This window comes from Misgurnus anguillicaudatus, chromosome 22 (genome assembly GCF_027580225.2).
Source record: "Misgurnus anguillicaudatus chromosome 22, ASM2758022v2, whole genome shotgun sequence".
In the NCBI taxonomy this organism is placed as follows: Eukaryota; Metazoa; Chordata; class Actinopteri; order Cypriniformes; family Cobitidae; genus Misgurnus; species Misgurnus anguillicaudatus.
The window spans coordinates 14,876,814-14,901,468 of NC_073358.2; the positions used below are offsets into that span (position 1 = coordinate 14,876,814).

General features: G+C 36.6%; 3 long non-coding RNA genes across 5 annotated transcripts; 2 read left to right on the top strand and 1 right to left on the bottom strand.

Annotated features, from left to right (window-relative positions):
• Nucleotides 1-5,987: 5,987 nt before the first annotated feature.
• Nucleotides 5,988-23,953, top strand: LOC129433752 (uncharacterized). Of its 2 annotated transcripts, none has more exons than XR_012365357.1 (4): nt 5,988-6,670; nt 21,949-21,972; nt 22,594-22,701; nt 22,968-23,953. It is a non-coding gene; the product is annotated as an uncharacterized lncRNA (long non-coding RNA). The 2 variants fall into 2 exon arrangements; XR_012365358.1 differs by having other exon boundaries at nt 22,594-22,683.
• Nucleotides 8,115-12,149, bottom strand: LOC141358904 (uncharacterized). The gene is made up of 3 exons (XR_012365416.1): nt 11,891-12,149; nt 9,823-10,008; nt 8,115-9,354 (listed from the first exon to the last, which is right to left on the bottom strand). It is a non-coding gene; the product is annotated as an uncharacterized lncRNA (long non-coding RNA).
• On the top strand, nt 17,078-20,899 carry LOC129417845 (uncharacterized). 2 transcript variants are annotated; one of them, XR_012365232.1, is made up of 5 exons: nt 17,078-17,092; nt 17,458-17,545; nt 19,476-19,550; nt 19,817-19,966; nt 20,493-20,899. It is a non-coding gene; the product is annotated as an uncharacterized lncRNA (long non-coding RNA). The 2 variants fall into 2 exon arrangements; XR_012365231.1 differs by lacking the exon at nt 17,078-17,092 and having other exon boundaries at nt 17,432-17,545.
• Nucleotides 23,954-24,655: the final 702 nt, after the last annotated feature.

The following is a 24,655-nucleotide window of genomic DNA, read 5'->3' on the forward strand; positions in this document are numbered from 1 at the left end:
GCCGGTTGTTCTAGTAATATTTCATAAAGTTTGCGCCCACTGCGCTTGAAAATGACCGGTGGGCAAGCCACACTTCGACAGCTGCTTGGGTGTAGACAACTAGAGCAGCGAAAATTTACATTACGATATATTTTATGCTTTTCACAGTATTATAGTTGCAATGTTCACTCCCTCTGTTTCTTCCACAGTTTTTTTGAAGTGTAAATGTAGCTTTGACAGTCAAAGTTCACGTTGTTAACAGCCTCTCGTCAATGACTGTTTTGCAGAAGTGCTTGTACCCATTTAGTTAATGTTCTCGTGTTTTTGTGTGGTGAGGTACCGGGTATAATCTCGATAGCACTCTTACGAAAATTAACCATGGTTTTATTGTGGTAAAAGTGTAGTAACCAAGGTATTTTGTTGTATTGATAACTATCAGCAAAACTATGGTTTTACTACACTAACCACGATTTAACTATGGTTTTTAAAAACCATAGTTGTCAAAACAATAGTTGTTTTGTGGTTACCATGGTTTTACTACAGTTACCATTTATTAACTGTAGAAAAACAATGGTTAATTTTTGTAAGGGCAGGTGAAGTGATACCTTGTTTTATACTGTTAATTTTATTTTAACCCCTTTACTGCTGTTTTTCTGAACCTTATACTTCTTATGTTTGCAGATAATGCAAGGTGTGGGGCCTGCTTGGATGTGTAAAGACCATGGGCTTAAGACCTTAGAGCCTGTGTTTTTACTGGCGTTGCCTCTGCATCCTCTGCCTCTACCACTAAAAAAGTGCAAAACAATAGGTTTAGGTTCTGCACATCACTGATTGAAGAAAAATGATTTGTAACTTTCAGCAGTGAAAAACTCATGCTACATATGCTACATGTTCCACCTGTTCCCTTAACATGGGTAATAAACCAATTTCACATCGTTTAGGGGTCTCATTTATAAAACTGTGCGTATGATCCTTGCTGGAGGTCTGCGTGCGCGCGGAGGCCAAGAGTGGCATACACCAAAAAAATATTGAGACCTATAAAACAGAGCACTGTTCCCTTTGTGGATCGCAGATCACCTGCGGGTGTTCGTGCATGGGTCATCCTCGGGTCCCACCCTGCAGGCCCATCTCTCATTGAGTTTTTTCTTTTGTGGAACGCGGCCTTTGTGTGGGAACTGGTGTACGCACATTTCCAGCCCCGTTTTGTGCGTGCGCCGGTTCCCACACAAAGGTTGTGATCTATACAAAACCGAACTTGATGGGAGAATGGGCTTGCAGAGGGTGGGACCTGGGAATGATTCATGTGTGAGCAGTTGCAGGTGATCTGTGATTTGTAGAGGGAACAGTGCTTTGTTTTGTCTTGGTATTTTTTGCCGTGTGCCATTTTTGGCTTTTGTGCATACGTAGACTTTTAGTAAGGATTTATAAATGAGACCCCAGGTGTCTGGTTTTGTTGATAATAACGATGCCAATCATGCCATAATTGAAAAGGAAAATTTTGTAGGTTGTTTTTATTATATTACTGTTAATACACTGCATCTACATTTGTACTACTCTTATACTTTTACTACACTGCACATGTGTATGTATATACACTGTACATGTTGCCACCCCCCAGCGATTTTCTATGTAACTGTTATAATAATCTTAAACCATTTGTCTTAGATGCATTTTTGCTCTGCTATTTAAAGGCTACTGCTAAAACATTGCATATTTAATGTATACTACTGTAAACCATGCTACTTTCTTCACTGCATGTCTATACAATATACTACCAACCTTCCTTTGCAGTATCTTCAATAAAAACTTCCTCTCTTCTCCTTTGTGCACTTTTTATCTTTGTGATATTTGTGAAATGGCTGTAGCACTGCCTGTGGTAGCTAGTGTTAGCTAGTTTGATTAACTTGTTTGTCGGTTCCTGACTTTGTAACTTATATGCCTGTATTATTCTTGTGTACTGCTTTCTCTGCATTCAAGGTCTTTTTTCACAGAAACACTGATTAAATAAATTTCTGCCAACTTGTGCCTGTGAAGGGAATGGTGGGTCCACTGTCCTCAAATACATGCATGCAGCACTTCATTTTTTTGACATTTCTTTCCAGTAAACATGATAAAGCAGGGAAAATAATTGTCTGTCTTGCTTTATGACGTCGTGTTTCCAAGCGATAACAGATATCAGAACGGTGTAAAAAAATAGAACGGTGAATTTATTAAAGATTACAAAAAAATGACAGAACATGACAAATAAAATAAAAACAGTAAGAATGGGCAACGTTACCTCTACATTCACATTTTGTGTCAAACTGAATATTAAAACTGCATTAGTGGCTAAAATTAGTTAACAAGTTCAATCTTTCCAGCGAAACTCGCCAGTTTGTTGACACGCGTCATCACTTTTCCACGCACGCTATTGGATGAAGGCAACAAATACGTCATGAACTTCCGACCCCAAACGTAGCTGCTTGCTCTATTCGCCGGGAAAATAACCTGGAGAAAGTTACCGATATTATAGTAATGTGCAAGGTGTGTAAGTGGCAACAATTTTTATTTGCTTTGTTGAAAAGCGAAGCGGTTACATATAAAAAACTGGGTTATCCATCACAAGAGATCGTCTGATAACACGAAATCTCCCCTCGGCCCACCGTCTATTAGTTGAAATCACATCGTAAACCAGTCCAAGGCGGACCGACTTATTTTCAACCATATTTCAATGTTGAAAGACGGTAATTGTTTACTGGGACGAATGTTCGTTAAGTAGCTCGAAGAAAGCGCTCTTAAGTACTAAGTTCAATCGTTAATGGGAAACACAGCCCAGTAGCCCAGTCCAATATCACAATATTCATAGTAAATATTTGGTAAAACAATGGCCACTTTCATTGTTAACATCCTGAAATCCGGTAATCCCGAGGTCGTGCTCCTGTTTATTAGATACATTTTTACATTTATCTAGCACATTCTTTGATAAATCCAAACTTACCAATGCATTAAGTAAAGTGTCTAAAACAGAATTAGAATAGCTCTAATTATTATTGATGAAAAATGGCACTGTTATTTTATTAAACTATGAAAGTGGACATATAATCAGTATCATGCCTTGAATGTTGAAATAGTACCTGTTGAAATAGTACCTATTTTATACTGTTGAACCACATAGCCTACAATGCTAAAAAGTTGAAGTATGAACAAATACTAATATAAACATGCATACAATTTTTTTAAAATACATTTTAAATATATAAATATATAAGATTTTTTTCCAATAAAACCATGTTTTATTAGTATAGTTAAACCATGAATAATTCGCTTTATTTTGGGATTTTAGTCATTAAAGTGACTTTATATTTTAATCATAAAGCCCTACATTTCTAATGAAATTACTACGATTTAATGCAATCTGTATGTGACAATTTTGACCATGAGACATACACTATTACTGCCATTTTGCGCATGCAGTTCGCGCAGTACAATCACGCGCAAGTGATGATTCTCTGTCAACCAAAATAAATGCTCAGCAGTGAATCATCTTCACCCTTTTGGAACCATACTATTGTGCTACTGGAAAAATAAAATTGAGTACATGTAATCAGAGATCCTAAAGAAAAGATCTTAGATCTTAATGCAATAGAAATCCTAAGTGAAGTAGGCCTATACAAAAAAAGTAAATATAATAAACAAATGTTACTTAGATGTAGCTGAAAATTTTGTGAATATTATTTAACTAAATAGTTTTATTTACTTAATGTAGAGTGAATGTATTTCCCATCAATTATGAATTATAAACAAAGCAATTGTACCAAGTAATTTTATTGAACATTTATTTGTCAAATTTGACAAGTAAATCACATGACATTAAGCCTACAGTAACACGACACTCTGAAAATGACAGTGTACATGTAACCAATACAATGAGCTGATTTAAACTCTGAGAGGTCTCCCAAATTTACAGCATGCAGAATCACCTCCTGAACCTAGAGGCATCCTGCACCTGCACACAATGTAAAGAAAACATTATTTAAATATGCATGTTTTAAAATTTGTATTGACCTTTAGTAATCGCGTGCAGTCAGTAGAGTGTCATGATAATAAAACGGAGGAGATCAAAGCTTGCGCAGGCGGCGTGTGTTTAGTGAGGAAAGAAAAATAGAAGAAAATAGATCCGAGAGATCATCAATACAAATAAGCGTGTGACATCTGTAAAGCTCTGTTATGTTATTCCACATTTATTTAAAAGGTCAAATCAGTACGAATGGAGCAAAGTTGAGGTGCGCCTATTGCCGCAAAGATTTACATGTGTTTGTCTACGCATACAATCACATTTGAAATGGATTATTTTACACACATTTTTAGTATCACAGCTGTATTAACACTTTGGTAACCTGAATACGTAAAATAAAAATAGTCACGATTATTCTAGCAGTATGTGCACAGAAAGATGTTACTGTACCCAATTAACAAATACGGCTCCGAAAGTATTCAGATAAATACACCGTAAAAACGATCGTACGCATCATCTTAGAATTACAGGCCGTTTCCCAAAAGCTTCGTAGCTTAAGTAGTGTCACAAAGAAGGTCTCGGAGTCAATAGCAAGTTCACAATGTTTATTAAGAAAAAGGAGAGATGTGCAGAGCAAAGTCAATGTTCAAGGAGACCACACACGACGATCACCCTCGACTCACTCTGGATGTAATCACTACTGCCGGTATGAAGCACACACGACAGTAGGAGAGAGTGAGCCGGCACTACAGGAAAATAGTCCAGTTCTGATCTTGATGAGAGAGAGCCACCCACGCTCACAGCCAATGACAACCAGCTCGATCACTATGGAACTATATTTGTGTCAAATTAAACGAACGCAACTTTTGCAAAAACAAACAAAAATATTCATTGATAAAAGAAAAAACACTCTGAAAATAAAAACAATCAACTAACTAGCAAAAAAATTAACATCATCTTTAAATATACTGCATTCTTTGTTTATGGTTTTCTAAGTTTCACTTTCACTAAACATAGTTTTGAATGTGCTGCAAGTGTTTTCGTTTTCGCTTTCCAAGTTTTCGTTTGCGCTTCGCAAATTTACAGTTTACCATTTTGACACAAACCTCTCGTGAGGGGTGGGCTTAGCAGCGGTTCCCTCTTATTGGCTTGTGAGATTTTGATTGACAGCTCATTGAACCGGAACTAGGGTTGCCAACTTTCTGAAATGGAAATAAGGAACGGGGGGGGGGGGGGGGGGGGGGTTTGGGGGGGTTTGCCTGACATGCCCCCACGGAAGAGAATTTTGAAAAAAAGAACCCCTGAAATAAAGACTTCTGGTGAAAATAGTGGAAACTAATTTATACATTTAGATAAATATATTTCATACAACTTCTTAGGCCTAAATATTTAATGAAAAGCAAAGTATGCCTAATAAGTATACAAGACTGAACCACATAGATGTGAAATATAAAGGCTATCATGATCATTTTGCCAACACCATGGTTTTATTTAAGTTTATAATACGCCCTCTTCAAAGACCCCACCCCTTTTTAAACCTTGAGCTATCTAAATCCATAATTATTTAATAAGAAACCCATCAGAAATGATTGACACATTATGAGACGGGAGGGACCGGGAACAAAGGGAGAACACTGGAGAGATATATATGTGGATATATATGTTAGGCTAAACCTGTACTATCTCTTTTAATTATAATCACTTTCTTATCAACTATATTTGAGTTTTAAAAATCCACATAATTACATACCATACAGTATGAGCCTCTGGAGACGACTGTTGGACAATGAACCTTGACATTGCTCCATCCTGTGCCCGCAGCCTCTCGCTCCTCTTGTAATTATATCCTCATGCGTGATGCTTTATATCACACACTCCGCCATGACAAACAGAAAAAACGCGACGGCATATGCTACAATTGGCCTTGTATTCATTGTCCCTCACGCATTTCAGCCACGGGTAGTAATTTTCCCATTCAATTCTATATTTTTGTTCTCGTTTCTTTTACGCCGGCTGCTCGGATGCAGTCATTTTTACATTTCCCGCTGTTGTCACTTGTCGTCATCGTTGCTATGATACGTGACATCACAATGACTGAAACGACCAATTAAAAGGGCATTCCCTGATGGGGCTGCAAGATGTTAAAACGTTATACGCTGATAGACAAACAGAGGGAGAAATTACCGCACCGTCAGGGTTTTCTTATACAAATGACGCGGTCTTCGTTCATGGGTGACATATTATAAGCTATGTGTCTGTCATGTATTTGTTCTGAATTAATTTTCATAAAATACGGAACAAACTGCGTCCCGTATCAGTTCAATACGGAACAAGAATTTTATGTGTCAAATACGGGACGATTCCGTATTATACGGAACGGTTGGCAACCCTAACCGGAACCCCAGAACAGAAGGTGGCGGTAGTGCACCAATAACCTGGATGCCAACCGCTGTTAAAAATAACAAGAAGAAGACGATCGGACGCTGTGTTTAAGCTGGGCTTGCATGTCTGGACTCTGGAGCTGCAAGTAGTCTAAACAAACCGTAATAAGAGTATATTAAAGAACATTAATGATAAAACACGGATATTTTACACGTCAGCAGAAGAATAACAATAGTTCAAGATGAGTAATCGGGAGGCTCACAGTCCGGAGCATCAACACCATCCTCCTCGGCCGGACAATCGAGGCAACCTGAGGTAAGTTTGTAATAACTATCAAAATTAATAGAATAATCCCACCACAAGTTTTATTAATGTGAAGACTGCAACAGTTGGGTTAAACTGTATATAAATGGTATTGCGTTTCTCAAAGCAGAGCAAAGATCGTTACGTAACAGACCATTTGTTCCATAGTCTACTTTGGCACATTAGGCTTACAATCAGGGTGCGATTTGTGGAAAAAAACAGAGGGGGGATGTTTTCATAGGCGTCTTTCGGTGACATTTCGTCATGAGTCATTTTGTACCCACCAATTTTAACTTCCGTCCATAATAATTTTGACTGTTTTCAGTTGTTATGAGGAGCATGAGAGAGAAATTTGGTAATCATTGTCCGACATAACAAAAATCCATTATAATTAAAAAAATATATATATTTCTAATTAAAATATTTGTAATATTCAGACATTGCTCTCAGCTCACGAGCTCTGATCGGAACAAACCCGAACCTCACTGTCTCCTGAACTTGCGCAGAAACATCAAAATATAAACAGCTTTTTAAAATGGTTTTAAAACTAAAAAATGTTTTATAATTCTTGACAAAATTAGAATATAGTAAAGGTTTTAGGTGGGCCTGTTGAAAAGTGGGTCTGTGCCTGACTGTGCCTGAGCTACAGGACATCGTCTTTCCAAACATAACCTGCGCGAATGAATGCCTCTCTGTCCACAGCACGTTTCAAAACATTTTAATTAATAAAAATTAATCATGAGAACATAAACTTCATCACTGCATTTGCAGGAATTGTAAAATCTTTTTTCTTATAAACTCATGAAGCAGCCTAACACAATATTTTTACTCTAATAGCTTATCTTTCCACACACATATGAACTGTGATTATGCACAACGAAAAAACACGCAAGAATTAAATCTTGAATGGCAAAACTATATGGCACAACGTAGTGTCAACTTAAACATAAATATGAACAATGGATTGGTTGCAAAGTTAAACCATTACAGTAGAAACAGTTTTCCTGCTGCTTTTAAAGTAATAACGTTAACTTTAAGTTACACTGCGATACTGTGCTACAGTGAAATGATAGAAAATACAGATGCATTACGTTAGTCACGAACTGGACGCGCCCGCTCCTCGCTAAACGCATTGGGGTTTATCATATGGGTAACCTCGGCCATTCTCAGTGGTGTGACTGGGACACTAACTCTGCTTGTCATCATAAACAGATAATCAGATTGTGATGTTTATTCCTCGCTTTACTAATATGCTGAATAATATGCTGCTGAATATGCTGCCTCCTTCGTTTCGACACACAGCTCCAAAACCATCTCGCAAGTGTTGATAGGCCATTACCCGTGAGTTGTAACCGGGTGTGTAACCAATCAGATAGCGGCGTGGGCGGGACATTGAGCAAGTCTTCAGAGGAGTCGTGTCTGTCTGCGTCCTGCAAGACGGAGGCGTCAGTTGTAGTAGGCGTGTCTTGTACTAGTAGGAGGCGTGTCTTGTACTTTTCTAAAACGCGGTGTACCACGCGAGATCTTCCTCGAAGTCAGAAGCACATCAACAACGAAAAGCCTTTTAATGGTAAATTTCGTTTTCTTAATGCAGATTCATTCAGTATTGTGTAATTAGAGAGGCTATTAAAACAGTGTCGGTACATTGTGCATATTTATGCATAAAACGTATGGGTGGAGTGTTTTTGCACTGGGATTCTGCTGGTTGATTAAAAGCAATAAATTAATTTATTAATTCCTTGTATTAATAAAATCTATATATTTATTCTTCCAGGGATTAATAATAAGTAAAAGTGATGAAGATGGCGTTTCCAATCAGATATTTAAAAAACAAAAGAAAATGACACTAAGCCAGGGGTATTATTATAATTAACAATAAATTAAAGAAGTGCCTTATGAGTCTATTTTTTATGTTGTTCTTTGTATATTTACAAATCAAACCGGTATGAGATACAAACACAGCACAGTCAATTGTACATTATAAACATGCATAAACATTATAAGCTTACATACTACACAGTGTTTAAACACACACGTAAACATTGCAAATTAATTATTGTAATTCCATGCGTTACAACAACCTCCTTCCCTATGTCCCCGTTTTAATAATAATAATAAACACTTTAACAAAAAGACAGCAAATTAATAATTCATTTTTTATTCAAGACGTTTCTCATTTAACACATTCAATTAAGACGTTTCTCATTTAACACATTCATTTAAGACGTTTCTCATTTAACACATTTATCATTGAACACATTCATGTAACACATTTCTCATGTAACATTAATTTAAGATGTTTCTCATGTAACATTTCTCATTGAACACATTCATGTAACATTTCTCATATAACACATTCATATAAGACGTTTCTCATGTAACGCATTTCTCATATAACACATTCATTTAAGATGCTTTAACAAGCCACAATGGACTTTAATCGTTGTATTTTCAATTTTTTGAAAAAACAATTCCATGTCCTCAAAATACTCAAAATTAAAAACAAACGGATCCATAATTTTATGCTTCTCATCAGCATTAAAGGTGTCACCATTAAAAATGAAATTTTCCAGTGACTCTACAGCCTCGCTGTCTTCCATGCCAAGGAAGCGTGGCACCTGGACCTCACCTTTGAAGAGGTTCTGTTCCTTCAGCTGTGCTACCAAATTGCTCGCTTCCTGCATGTCTTCAATATTCTGGATGAGGTAAAAAACAATGAATTAAAATAAATATTACTGATGATAGAAACAAGACAAGAAAAATCTCACTAACAGGAGGATAGTTATGAGAAAGCCTTCACATGTCATGTATTCATTGGCATTAATGTGTGACCATTTTGCATTTATAATAACACTTACCAGTTGGCCACACCACCACCTTTCATACTAAATATTGCTTCTCCATAACAGTCATTTTTGTACTAAACTTCAATAATTCTGGAAGATCTATGTGTCATACCAACAAAGAAATAGGCTGGCTAAAATCAGAAGTGGAACATCACGGTCATGACTACATTTTGGCAGAGCACATTCAGAATTCGGTCAACATTCTGTTTACAATAACTAGATCTAAAGTTTGACAAAATTCACTGTATGTCCTTTTATACTATTACCATTACTAATCCTTTGTGCTATTTGCCAGTCTTAAATAGTAAAATATGTTACCATTGTTTTCAATGGTGGCTCCTCTTCTTCCTCCACCCTCAAAGCCTGAAACAGACAACACAAACTTGTTTGCATTTTGTGATGCTTTTGCAGTAGAAAACTTATTTGATGATAAAGAAAAGTGAACTTGGGGCCATCAACCAAAATCACAGGAATCCTCTGTCCTTGCTCTTCCACGCTCAAGGCCTGATAGAATAAAAAGGACGAGTTACAACAGGTATTTTTATGTTTATTGTGAATTGTACTTCAAGGGAATACAATACAGAAGAGGGGACGAAGATACAACGAAGGGCGGGGGGCTTACTGAGGATGGGCAGAGCTGTTGTGGCAGGGGTGGGGGGTAAGTGTACTGCGTATGTTGTGAGGGTGGCCTTACTGAGCCTGATATGACCATCCCCTTTCACTGCGTATGTGGTGGAATGAAATTAAAGTCGAGCGGAGCCACTAGGTGGCACGGCCTGGCTAGGTCTTGATGTTCTACATGCAAACTTAGTAGCGTGTTAAAACTATTTTAATTCTATTCCTGATATAATTTCTGGTTAATGGACCCATGTTGCAGCAGGCAGTTAAGTCAATTTTTCCAGGAAGTAGCAAAGAAAGCAAAGATGTAACTAATAAAAGCCAATAATCTTGTCTTCACAATATTTACTTTTTCATATACCAAATGTACAATCAACCATCATGTGTTTACGACCAAGCATTCTATGAAAGGCAAACCTATTTCCTCAATCTCCTTCAACTTGCACTTCCTCAGATGCATAACAGGCTGCCGATGACCTTTTAGGAGATCCATGGACTCATTGTTCCAATGTGCAAAAAGCTTGTCTTGGCTAAATGAGGTAGTGGAGGGAAATAAGAGTGAAATACAAATATTATCAGAAATGCAATAACCTAAGGCATAAATCCTGCTATTAAGTGTTAAATCATGTGAGAATCTGTAAATGCCCTAATGTTAAAGGTGCAGTGTATAAATTTTAGCGGCATCTAGTGGTGAGGTTACGAATTGCAACCAACAGCTCAGTCCACTGCTCACCACTTGCTTTTTAAACACAGAGAAGCTACGGTAGCCACCACCGGACAAACATGTCATCGTTGGAGACAACTTAGTAAAAAAGTTTGTCCGTTAAGGGCTTCTGTAGAAACATGGCTGCACAAAATGGCACAAAAAACACCTGATCCAACTAATTAAGGTCTTACTAGGTAGATTAGATACTTTGAGGCAGGTGTGTTGAGGGGAGTTTTAGCTAAACTTTTCAGGACACCGGCACTCCAGGACCGAATTTTGGACACCCCTGATGTAAGGAGACCCTCAGTGTATGTAGATAAAAACGTCTCATTCTAAGGTAATAAAAACATAACGGTTCATTATGAAAGGTCTTTAATACACCCCTGATAACTTATTTTTGTATATTATTTTGCATTTCTGTCAAGAGGTCCTTCTAAAAATTACACACTGCACCTTTAAATAAGTACTTGTCCAGTTGGAAGTTCTCCATCAACATGATACACCACCACCTCCTAAGGGCCATACCCTTATTGGAAAATAGGTGCATACTGTTAATTACAAATGTTCCAAAGTTCATGGTGAATTCAGTGAAGTTGTGAGAAGGAAATCACACTGAGAACCTAGGCTAGACTTTATAATATCATTTCTGTTGCATGCATGTTGTTTAGAGTTGTAAAACGCAATCCTTTGTTCATTAACCCTAACAATACAGTGACTGTAAAGAGTAGAACAATATTCAATATGACCTTAAACATGACACACATAATATTACAAAGTCTAGCCTAGGTTCTCAGATACTGTGACTCCCTGCTCACAACGTCACTGAATTGACCATTAACTATTCACCTGAACAGTTTATTACCGCTATAATCCTTGACCATTAAAACATAGACAACACATTTTCTGTGTTATTATGTTCGGTTCGGTTCATACGTAATTCGGTTATGGCGACGTTAAAATAGTTCGTAAAGAATGTTAAACAGTAGCACAAACACAAGAAAAACAAAACAGCTTGTAAAAACAAAACATTAATTCTTGTTAATCCACTTCTTTCGTACTTACCGACATCATCTTAACTTCCTCGCGTGATGCGTGATCTAGAAGTTTTACCGCGAAAGAGGCAGATCTCTTCTTCTTTTTCTTCTTTGAGCTTATTGGCGGCTCGCATTCTTAAAAAAGCATTACCGCCATCTACTGTGGGTAATGAATCGGGAAGAGCTCGCGTGGTGGACTGCGATTTAAAAAAGTACAAGACACGCCTCCTAATACAAGACACGCCTACTACAACTGACGCCTCCGTCTTGCAGGACGCAGACAGATACTGTTGCTTCAGAGTGGTGAATACAGAGAGGCTGCGCGGCAGCTATATCAGTAGGCTTGTTTGAGATGCAGCTTGCCTTGCCTGAAATTCAGACGAGAGCAGACGGCTGCAGTAAGGGGAGGAGTGAAAAAAGAGCTTTTAAGTCAGACACTTCACCAATCTCGCAGTCCAGTCGACTACAAACGTCAGCATAGGCAGAGATCACGTTCGCGTATTTTATCGCGGATTAAATAGATGCAACTTAAATATCAATAAATTCATTTACATAAAGATGTTTATAAGGAGAATCAACGAAGGTGAACTGTTCGTTACTTGAAAAGGTTACTTAGTAAATGTTGGGATGAATAAATCTAGTGGTAACACAAATTCGTTTCTGTTGTGTGAAATATAAACAGCTCACAGTACAAATAAATCAACACCAATACAGAAGTTTACAGGAATTCATAAAAAATATAAATGTCATAGTAAAGAACAATTGATTTAATATAAAACTACTACAGGAATTAGAGTTTTTAGAATTAACAAGTCATCAGCTGACATAACCTGGCCAATGAGCATTAAGCTGTGTCGTCAGCAAGTCTTTTCCCATCGTGCTTTTCGTCAACGCAGTCGGTGGAGAGCAACTGCGCTCGGCTGTAGAATCCGACGAGCCCGCCTCTCCATCGCGAGAGTTATTTTGCACACGTCAGCGTGACATCAGAGCAAGTCGGACGTAAGTCGGACACTTTTCTAACCGACATGCATCTTGCGCGGATCACCGGTGATCGATTCTGCACAGAATTTGCTCATCTCAAACAAGCCTAGTATGAGGCGCGGGAGTTGACAAAAGTGAAGCGAACTCGAGAGAGAGAGCGAGACCGCGCGAGAAAGAGTGAAACCACGCGCGAGAGACCGAGTGTGCGCGCGAGAGACCGAGTGTGCACGAGAGAGAGCGAAACCGCGCGCGAGAGGCACCGACTGTGCGCGAGAAAGAACGGGTGTCGGGTAAAGGATCAAATATACTGAACAATTTAAACTTGTATGGTTGCGTTAAGTGGAGATATAATGCATTTTTTAAATATGTCTAAAAAGAGTTTTATTATCAATTATGCTAGTACTAAATTAGTTGTCAGTGCAACGAAATATAGAGATATTTCAGAGAGCTAAACACTTGTGTGAGAGTTTATGATGAATGTATGCTGTCCAGAAATTTTAACACCATGGAGCACTGTCACAGGTTATTGTAGGAACATTTTCGAATTCTGATGTTGGATCATAGGTTATAAGCAATACTTTGTATGAAAAAAGATATGTATAATTTTAACACAAACTTTTTCATAGAACTACCAAATAACGCCCATGCTATCTGAGTTACATGCCAGTGTCTCAGAAATGTTACTACAACTTGAACTTTTCTTTCATCCTCAATGTACACCGACAATTCATATATCAGATGAGAGAGATGACCAAGGTGAATGTGTTACTTCTTTTTTTTAATAACAAACACGTGTATGATGATAGTCCACCCCAAATACACAAAAATAAACATTATACAGATTTTCAGACATCTATAGAATATCTATAGTTCAGCGCAGAATAGTAGCCTACTGCATTATGAAACAACCAATATTTAATGATTTAATACTATTACTCTTGATAACCAGCAACAGTGGTTCTGACTGAAGTAATATTTAGAAATGTTATCACTGTTATATATTTATTAAATGTGCTGTGCATACTGTTGAAATATTTAGAAATTATTATTCAACAGGATACAACTATACAGAGCTGTGGATAGAGTTATTAATGAGTTTAAAATGAACAGGCAATAGAGAACCACTTAATGAGAAGAATTGGACAAAACAGAAAAACATTGTATAAAAATATTTTTTTTGTTTGACACATGACTGCACTAAAAGTCATTTACACAGGTTTGATCTGACCAGAGAACAGCGGATCCAGCTGAGAGAGAGAGGAATGTCATGGACAGCTATTTCTACCTGTTTGGGTGTGAGCTGTCGAACAGTACGAAGATGTCATCTTCGATATGGCATGGAGACTAATTTCAGCACAATTTCAGATCCTGACCTTGATGCACTGATTAATTATTACTCAAACACCTAATGCCGGAGTTACACTTGTCCTTAGGCAAATATTTTAATCATTATATTATGTATAAAATATTGATATCTTTGCCATTTTGATGAAAGTAGTGCTTATTATTTATGATTCTAACATAGTTAAATTGTATTGTAGGAAGCCTCAGAAGTAGGGGACTATTTATCCAAAGAAGCCGTGTCCGGGAGCGACTGGCAGCAGTTGACCCTGTTGGCACCATGATCCGTACAAGACATGCAATAGGCTTTATGCCCAGCTGCACTACTTCCTAAACTTCAGCCAGCTCCTTGTTTCCTGTCTGCCATTATTGGACAAACTGATTAATCCAGGTGCGCCTGACCTCAGTAGTCACAAACAAACTGATTAATCCAGGTGTGCCTGACCTCAGTAGTCACAACAACAATAATCAGACACACCTGGATTAATCAGTTTGTCCAATAAGGGCAGACAGGAAACAAGCAGCTGGCTGAAGTTCAGGAAGTAGTGCAGCTGGGCATAAAGCCTATTAAAAGAAGAGTATATAATGTTAGAGGACCAAATCATCTTTGCTATGTATTACAAAGACACAGGATTTAGTCCATCCCAGATTGGTGGTTGCTTTATAATTTTTTTTGTGTTACCTCTATTGGTATCGCAAAGCGCCGTTGCTTTTTAATTTTTACTTGGTTTAACCACAGGGACAATCTTTGTGTCACACAACAGATTTTGGTTACACATTGTAGTGGAAGATTTTTTATTTTTGATTATAGTTTATGAACTTATAATTGTTAAATGCAAATTCCTGTTCTTCTGTTTCTATATGTTTCAGTAGTAAATGTATATGCAAAGTCCTACCAGATAAGATAAAGGGGGGCTAGTGAATGAGATAAGTAACAAATGATGAACAAGTGAAAAAACTCAGTAAACGGTAGAGTTTCACTGAGAACAAAATGATTTCTTCTATTTGACCAGATGTACTTCATCTGATATTTTTCTTAGTCATTGATAAATTGAAGGTTTATTTTACAAAACAACATTTAATAAAACCCTTGGCAATTCTGAATAGCATAAATCATGTTGGTTTAAAATCAGTGTACTGTTGATGAACAGTTGGAAGGTACAGGGTGTTGGCATATGTATTTGCTTTAGGAAGTTGAGATAGAATTTTGTTCTTTTCAACATCATGAAGAAAGTGAATGCTTGGGTGAGGTCTCAGTCCTAAAGGTGGTAGAGTCTTTAGGCCTGTGGTAAAGAAGAAGATGTCACTGTAATGCAGCTCACTCGGTTGTTCATCTGTAGAATAAAGTGGTTAACTTTCTTAAATTAGACAGGAATATCTTTTATTTTGAATCATGTCACATACTTTAAGCTTTTACAAAATTTCTCACACTTATGATTGCAGAGTGATCAGGACCACAAAGTTGAGTGGATGGCATTAAATTATACTAACCTAAGAAAATATTTCCCTCTTAGAATGAATGTGTTAAAAACACCACATTTTGTGTTACTTTTAACAAAAAATCAACACAAAATGACACATAATGTGTTAAAAGCTTAACACAAAAAGATGTGTAAAAAATTAACATATCCTTTCTAAGAGAAAGTACCAAAATATTTATTACCATAATACTTTATTACAATAATGGGTAAGAAAAAGAAGGTATTACAGTAATTTTGGTTAAAAATAATAAGTATTTTTAAGCATTTACAACATCACTCCATTATCTTCAATTGCAATCAGGAGGGTTCTCCAGAAAGATAAAACAAGGTTCTCTGTGTTATATATGCGATATGTAGGCTACTTCATATATGACATTTCTGAATAAATTAGTCTCCATGCTATATCGAAGATGACGTCTTCGTACTGTTCGACAGCTCACACCCAAACAGGTAGAAATAGCTGTCCATAACATTCCTGTCTCTCTCAGCTGGATCCGCTGTTCTCTGGTGAGATCATACCTGTGTAAATGACTTTTAGTGCAGTCATGTGTCAAACAAAAAAAATATTTTTATACAATGTTTTTCTGTTTTGTCCAATTCTTCTCATTAAGTGGTTCTCTGTTGCCTGTTCATTTTGGACTCATTAATAACTCTATCCGCGGCTCTGTGTGGTTGTGTCCTGTTGAATAATGGTTTCTAGGTGTTTCAACAGTGTGCACAGCACATTTAATAAATATATAACAGTGATAACATTTCTAAATATTACTTCAGTCAGAGCCGCTGTTGCTGGTTGTCAAGAGTAATAGTATTAAATCATAGAGTATTGGTTGTTTCATGGTGCGGTGGGCTGCTGTTCTGCGCTGAGCTGTGGATGTTCTGTGGATGTCTGAGGGTCTGTATGGTGTTTGTTTTTGTGCATTTGGGGTGGACTATCATCATACATGTGTTTGTTATTAAAAAAAAGAAGTAACACATTCACCTTGGTCGTCTCTCTCATCTGATATATGAATTGTCGGTGTACATTGAGGATGAAAGAAAAGTTCAAGTTGTAGTAACATTTCTGAGACACTGGCATGTAACTCAGATAGCATGGGCGTTATTTGGTAGTTCTATGAAAAAGTTTGTGTTAAAATTATACATATCTTTTTTCATACAAAGTATTGCTTATAGCCTACACTGTAACAAATTTCTGTAGTTTTCACAGCATTATTACTGTAAAATGAGCAAATGCTTACTGTAGAACGTGTTTACAGCATGTTGGTGTAGATCTGCTAAGCATCATGGTCTTTTTTTCAACGGCGGTTAAATTCTACAGTAAAATTATTTTTCCTGTGAATCACAATACAGCAATTTCTAAAGGATTTTTTTCTTCAGCCAAGGAAAGCTACGAGATTCCACACTTTCATCTGAATTTTTACTTCAGAAAGGTAAATTTGCTAATTTAATTCCAAAGTTTACTCTTGTAAAGTCTGTTTGTTCAACTTTAAGAGTGCACTGAGAGAGAATGAGCAGCACACTTCACCATCTTGTGTGTGCATTTTGTAATTTTATTACCACAAATATATAATTCTGCATGATTTCGATATATTTTCTAGTTTGGCAACATTTTATAACGTCATTAGTTTAGAGAAGAAAGGATAATAATTTAATAATAATAGTAATTGGCCGTGTCTCAATGCTTGTTTCAGAATATTAACAATTATAAAGTTGACTGTTATTCTTAGTTAATAGTAAATTGTTTAATATGCTTATGACTTGCGAATCTAATGGTCAGTTAACTTAAATAAACCAGGGTTGATGACGTATGCGAGTGCGACCTCCGCACGCAGGCTGAAACCAGTCTCTCGAGCTGAAAGAAAACGCAGCTGAGGAGATATGAGGTAAGACTTATCCAGTCTTTAATTTAATTATAGCGTTAGCATTGTGAACCAAAATTAATTTAAAAGTGTGTATTTTTGTATTTATTGGCGCGATATTCGTTTAAATCTCACGTTTTTTTCTCTTGCTCGCTTACGTTGCTGCCTGAGGAAACGGAGCGGGCCGATCCGAAAGAAAGCATAACACACATTTTTCATAATTTCACGATTTTTTTACCGTTTCTTGGTCACAAAGTGTAGTTTTAGGACTAGTTCAGGTGAGAATGTATATGTATTATATTTAAATCTGCAGTCGATTGGTAAAGATAGCGCCTGTTTGAACGTTTGCTTAGTGAGATTCGGTACGAATGAGAACCAAGTCATGAGCGGACATCAGTGTTCACTCGCCCCGCTGACCACCGCCCTCTCTGGGCTTCATTTCTGACAGATTCCCTGGCTCTCATGTTGGCCTTGTTTGTTTTTGATGGTCAAAATGATATCAAATCAGCAGTATTTGGTGTCATAATGAAACTATTAATCGTTTTCTTATTCATATTTAGTGTCTTTTGTGTTTGTTATTGTTTTGGCGCGAGGTGAAAATTAATAAAACTATAATTTTACAATGTTACTATGCTTTCCCATTTATTCTTAACGCGATACGAGCACTCGATTTTTCTTACACCTTGTTCTTGTCAGTACTATATAAAACGGTTATTTATCAGTGTCAGAGAGATGTTTTTGCATGCTGCTTTTAAATATATCAGTGGCAATATCTCATAACATGTTTTAATAGTCACGTCACGATAAAATAAATGATCAATGTCCACATTTAAAAGCTGCGGTGCTTACCTGCAGTTCCACGGTATTTTCGCGTTCTGATAAGAGATCTTGCTTCAGAAAAAAATAGTTTACATTCCTCTTTCCAAGTGTTAATCCTCCACACGATGTGACAAGACATAACTCCCATTAAAGGTGCAGTGTGTAATTTGTAGAAGGATCACTACACAGAACTCCAAAATAATATACAAAACTATATGATCAGGGGTGTATAAAGACCTTTCATAATGAACCGTTATGTGTTTATTAACTTAGAACGAGACTTTTTATCTACATACACTGAGGGTCCCGTTACATGGAAGTCACTGATCTTTGATGGAATAGTCGCTTCCGATTGGGATTCACAGACTGATTTACGAGCTATAGGCTTGTCGCGATAGTCTGTGAAACGATGATTACTGGTGCTTCAGCCTCTCACCGTTTAGATCACTTGCCCACCGCGACACCGTCTTTCACCAACGTTTTGATATTTTTCTTGTAATTAAATAATTTAGTTTCGTTAGAGAGAGCAAACACTTACAACTGAATGGTCTTACTCGTTTTTGTCATAATATTTATTGGGGCGGGCATATGCAAGCGCTGCATTTAAACAGTTGCGTGATTCAAAAGTGAAAGTAAAATGCGCACGTCTGCATGAGCATTTATAAGCCCCTCCCACACGGTGATATCGGTATCATCGGATTTGCCACGTGCTGATTAACCGGTGGGAAAATTCTGTCACCGCAGCAACCCTAAGGAGCTAGTGAACTAATGAGACGGCGCGTCTGTGTTTGTCCGTGTTTGCGTGCAGTTTTTCCATTCAGAGATGAGGCTGTTTAAAGGACCTCCATTCACTAGGTGGCGGAATGATACGAAAGGTGAAGCGGTTACTGTGCCGTTATCAGTAGAATATCGCATAGCTCTTAGCCAATCAGATTCGAGAACCAGAAAGAACTGTTGTATAAATTAATATATCAAACATGTTAAAGTGCACAGAAACCATGCAACAGGAAGAAGCTGTTTTTCTCTTGGTTGATGCAAGTTATTTTTGTACAGTATTGACACACTTTTACTCTTATGAATATTGTACTTGTGATTTCTAAAAGTTATTTTTTTGTTTGTTTATTTTGTGTTACAGGAAACTTCCACCTACAGTAAGCAGATGCTGAGGCCCAGATTTCCATGCTAAGCACTCCAAGGCTCATCATGCTCGGTATGATCCCAGCACTCAACATAATAGATGCCAATTTTAGGGGTTACTTCATCTATAAAGCGTATTTGTATCAAGTCACTGTGTGAACAAAGTTTTATGTCATCTTGCACGTATATTCCAAAATTCTCTAGTGGTTATTGATCTAATAGGAAAGAAAGAGGTAGTTATGTAGGGCTAGTGTTTTCAAATAATTTTGCTTATGTAAAATAGTAAACCATATCAGATTGAATACTGTGCAATGTCAACTTTTATTTAATATTTTTTAGGAGAGTCCAATCTGAGGGCAAAAAATGGATGCTTTCCATCGAGTGCTGAGTTCTCCTCCAATTGAGTGACGGTTGTGATTTCACTTCTGCTCTAGCCTTTTTGCGTCATACTATGTATGAGGCAGCCACTACATTGGGATTTATCCAGAGGTAATCACTTATTTGTTTTTTTATATAGTTTTGACTAAGAATGGGAACAAATATTTGAGTACTCATTCTTTAACCAACTACCCGATTAGTAAAATACTTCTTAAAGTGTTTTTTTTTAAATGAACTGTTGTGCTATTGTTAAATATCAAACGTTTAATTTAACTCGCCATGCAAAAGGTAGAAAAGCAGCACAGCTAGTCTAATACAGTGGCAGCCGGTGACTTCTTTTTTCGAGGGCGTTTGTCACGACATGTATGTAGCCCATCATGTGTGTGGTTCGTCATTTCAAAATATGTGTTTGGCGCGTCGAGTGAAACAATACTTTTCCATTCACAAATTAACAAATATTTACCATAAATTTCACTGTTGTATCACTAACTGTAAACTCCACAAACCACCAACAGAGCATATAAAAAAATTTAAATTGTTTATTTAAAAGTAAATCACTGCGAAGTAAACTTTTATGTATATGTCATCAACCCATCTGTCTTGCTTTTACATTAATAGTCAATTTCTTTCATTACAGGGTAGAGTCCAGCCCAGGAAGTCAACTAGTTCATGTCCAGATTTAAAAGAATAATATTTCAGAAAAAAAAAGGTCTTGGAGAAAAACAATATTCAGGTTTGAAATCCTGCTGTAAATGTAAATCATTTAACTTTTATGCATTTGTAATTTACCAGAAACTTTTTAATAAATATTGATTATTTTGTGTGTTCAGAAAAAAAGTGTTTTTGTATGTTCAGAAAAGTGTTGAAATTAAATGAAACATTCACAGAAAAATGTTAACATATTTAAAAAAAAATGTATATGTTCAGAAAAGTTTTGAGATGTTCACAGAAAAAATGTAACACAAAAAATGTATGCTATGCTATTTTTAATTTATGAATTTTTGTAATTTAAAGTGATAAAATAAATGGCATTTTTGTGACAAACAGTGTCTTCATTTTACAGTACACAAAATAAATGCAGTAATCCCTATTACAGTAGTAGTTATGAAATGCAGTACTGTGATTATTACTTTAAAAGAGTTTACAGTAATTTTAATTTTACTGCAATTACATTTACAGTAAGAATACTGTGAAATGAAATACAGCAACTTACTAGCTAATTGCTGCCAGCAAGTTACTGTATTTTTCACAGGATTCTTTTTACAGTGTATGATCCAACATACTAATTCGAAAATGTTTCTCCAATAACCTGTGACAGTGCTCCATGGTGTTAAAATTTCTGGACAGCATACATTCATCATAAACTCTCACACAAGTGTTTAGCTCTCTGAAATATCTCTATATTTCGTTGCACTGACAACTACTTTAGTACTAGCATAATTGATAATAAAACTCTTTTTAGACATATTTAAAAAAATGCATTATACCTCCACTTAACGCAACCATACAAGTTTAAATTGTTCAGTATATTTGATCCTTTACCCGACACCCGTTCTTTCTCGCGCACAGTCGGTGCCTCTCGCGCGCGGTTTCGCTCTCTCTCGTGCACACTCGGTCTCTCGCGCGCACACTCGGTCTCTCGCGCGTGGTTTCACTCTTTCTCGCGCGGTCTCGCTCTCTCTCTCGAGTTCGCTTCACTTTTGTCAACTCCCGTGCCTCATATATCAGAGCCAGACAAAGTAGCGCATTTTAAAACAAAATTGACTTTAATCAAACCACGGATCCGTGATAAGTTTATGATGCGTCTCGCCACTTCTGTAGTAGCACTGATCACTTTGAGAGGGGGATAAATTTATCCCCACCGGGGATTAAAATAATTAAGCAGAGGAAGGGATACATTGACCAGAAAGGGGGAAATCCCACACATCCCCCCGGCAAATCGCACCCTGCTTACAATGTATATGTGAAACGCAAAGATAATGATATTTCTTTAATTGTGGTTAGAAAAACAATTCTATCTTTATTATTGTCCTTACAAAAACAAATGTAAGATTTTAGCCTAATTCCGCTTTTCTTTTTATATTACTTATCAGGACCAAAGAGTGTCATTTCTCCAGGTAGGCACTAAACTAGTTCATGTTGTTCTCTGTATATAAAATACCACTTTTAATGGGCTTTGGTACATTTTTAGGTGTTTTTAGTTGATGTTTTTATTATATTTGAAATGTAACAAGTTCAGCATAGAATTCATGTTAGCTATTCATACAAGAACAAGTGTGAGAACATATTTAGCAGCGTATGTTAAGTTTAAATCAATTTTAATTCAAATCAATTAATTTTTAATGCACGTTGTTCAAGAGCACCGTGCTACATAAGGTTAAAATGAAGCCTTAAAAGTGGTAGTCATGTTTGCTGTTACTGGTGGGACAGAAAGCTCTCTTTGAAAAGATAACATTTTAAAGATTTTTACTTGTGTTCAGAAGATGAACAAAAGTCTTAAGGGTTTGGAACAACATGATGGTGAGTAAATGACGACAGAATTGTCTTATTTAGCTGTATTAGGAGCACTCTACAAAAGTGAATATATCAGCACCACATCTGGTGGTATTTAGCCTACCTGCCCTTAATGTAGAAATGCCACTAATTTGGTTTCCATAATACTTCACATGATGATTTACTATGGACAAACAATGCTTTTTTATAAGCTACGATTTGACCATACTTCTCTTTTTTTTTAGAATTGAGCCTCTATGGTGTGATGTTTGGTCAGCCGTCTCTTGTACTATGAAGAACTGCAATGGAAGAAGAGTCGGTGCTTGATTCGGCAGGTGAACTGCACCTATTTTGTAAGACCAGATTTAATTGTAAGATAATTATCAAGAATAAATGTTTAATTTTTCATCTTTTATTTTTATTCATAATTCTAGCCGGGTAGATGGCATGACATTAAACTATTAATAAAAAAACTGGAATGACGAAGTAAATATCAGGATTTTTATTCTTGACATTCATGTACTTGCATATAGTTACTTTAGCATTATGTCATTATGTGTCCTTAGAAATGTATCAATCTAAATTTGGTTAGCATTATAACACATTGTTTCTTTTTCAGATGGTGGAGCAACTTTTTCAAGAGGAATTTGTTGACAATGTCACAGAGGATGATGGTGTGGTCGTGGTGTCAGAGATCTATTGTCCTTTGTCAGACCAAAAACTTGTTCTGAATGGATTGATTAAGCCTTTCATATCACCATTGAATGTCTAGGAGTTATACCTACAGACACTTGATGTCATCCAAAGACTGTGCTCTATTTAAATTGTGAAAGTGATTTTCAGGTTTGAAAGATGCAAAAGTTGGTTCACAGCTGTACTTTTCCTTTAAACAATTTTCCTCCTGTAATCACAATGAAGACACATCTCTGACTGCTGGGCTTCCCCTCTTATCGTGCTCAGATTCATATACATCTGCAGGGTTATTCATTCCAACACTTCATAACGTTGTGCTGGTAATTTATCTTTTAATATCATGCCTTCTCACTGCGTCTGTCAGCCTGTGCTTTACATATCTGAGAGTCAACGCAGCTAAACATGAAGGACAAATGCAATGCAAGACGTTATGCATGCTATATATCGGCATATGGATGATTAGATTAGAAACTGCTTTCCGTTGGTGTGTTTAAACATCACATGACATAGAAAATTTACTGTCTTCCATTTTCTGTTGTGTAGTAATTCATAGGAAAATCACTTTAAACCATTCAACCATTTATTTTGAGAATAAACTTTTTTGTAACAAAAATATTTAAGACTTTTTAAACCATTTAGTAGCATGTACAATCACAAGTGTTTTTTGTCATCCCGTCTCCATGTTGTTTCTTTATTCTGCTGAACACAAAAGAAGACATTTTAATAAATGATGGTTAGCACACATGAGACTGTACCCATTGACTTCCTTAGATTTTATTTGTACTTTAGACGTCAATGAGTACACTCTCCTGTGTGCTTACCATCATTTATCAAAATATCTTCTCAGCAGAATAAAGAAACTTAAACAGGTTTACAACAACATGAGACTGAGTAAATGATAACAGAATTATCATTTTTCATGAAATATCTCTTTAAGACTCTGTAAACCATTCAGATACATGTAAAATCATTAATAACTGCTAAACAGCATCTATAAATTATAAGGAAGACATTACTATTGGGAGAAACAGTTTGTCTATAGACATTGGAGTATATTTCAACCGACACTCTGTAAAAGTAAGCAACATGATGCACTGCTGTTTCCATTATGTCTTTAAATTAATTTGCTTGCATTCGCAAGCAGTTATTTTGAAGGTGTTTTTCTCTGACAGAAGCAGGTGCCTGTCAACCCCTGCATCACTCGTGGGACAGAAAGTGCTGCCTAATCCTGAGTTTCGCCGTCTAGGGCAGTAAAATAAATAATAAGCATTTAATGACATCACTACATAAAGCACAATAGTCATTCAATATAAATACTTTAAAATGTATAACTTGTTTGTAACTAATTGTTGCTTTAGAACACCGCAAGTTTACAGACAAGGTTAACATTAGAACCCTAAAATTTTTAAGCTGGCCACCCTATGCAAGGCTAACAGCAAAAACCTCCCCAGCAGCACATGAATAAAACTTGCAGTGGGATTATTCTATTTATTTTGATAGTTATTACAAACTTACCTCAGGTTGCCTCGATTGTCCGGCCGAGGAGGATGGTGTTGATGCTCCGGACCGTGAGCCTCTCGATTACTCATCTTGAACATTAATGTTCTTTAATAT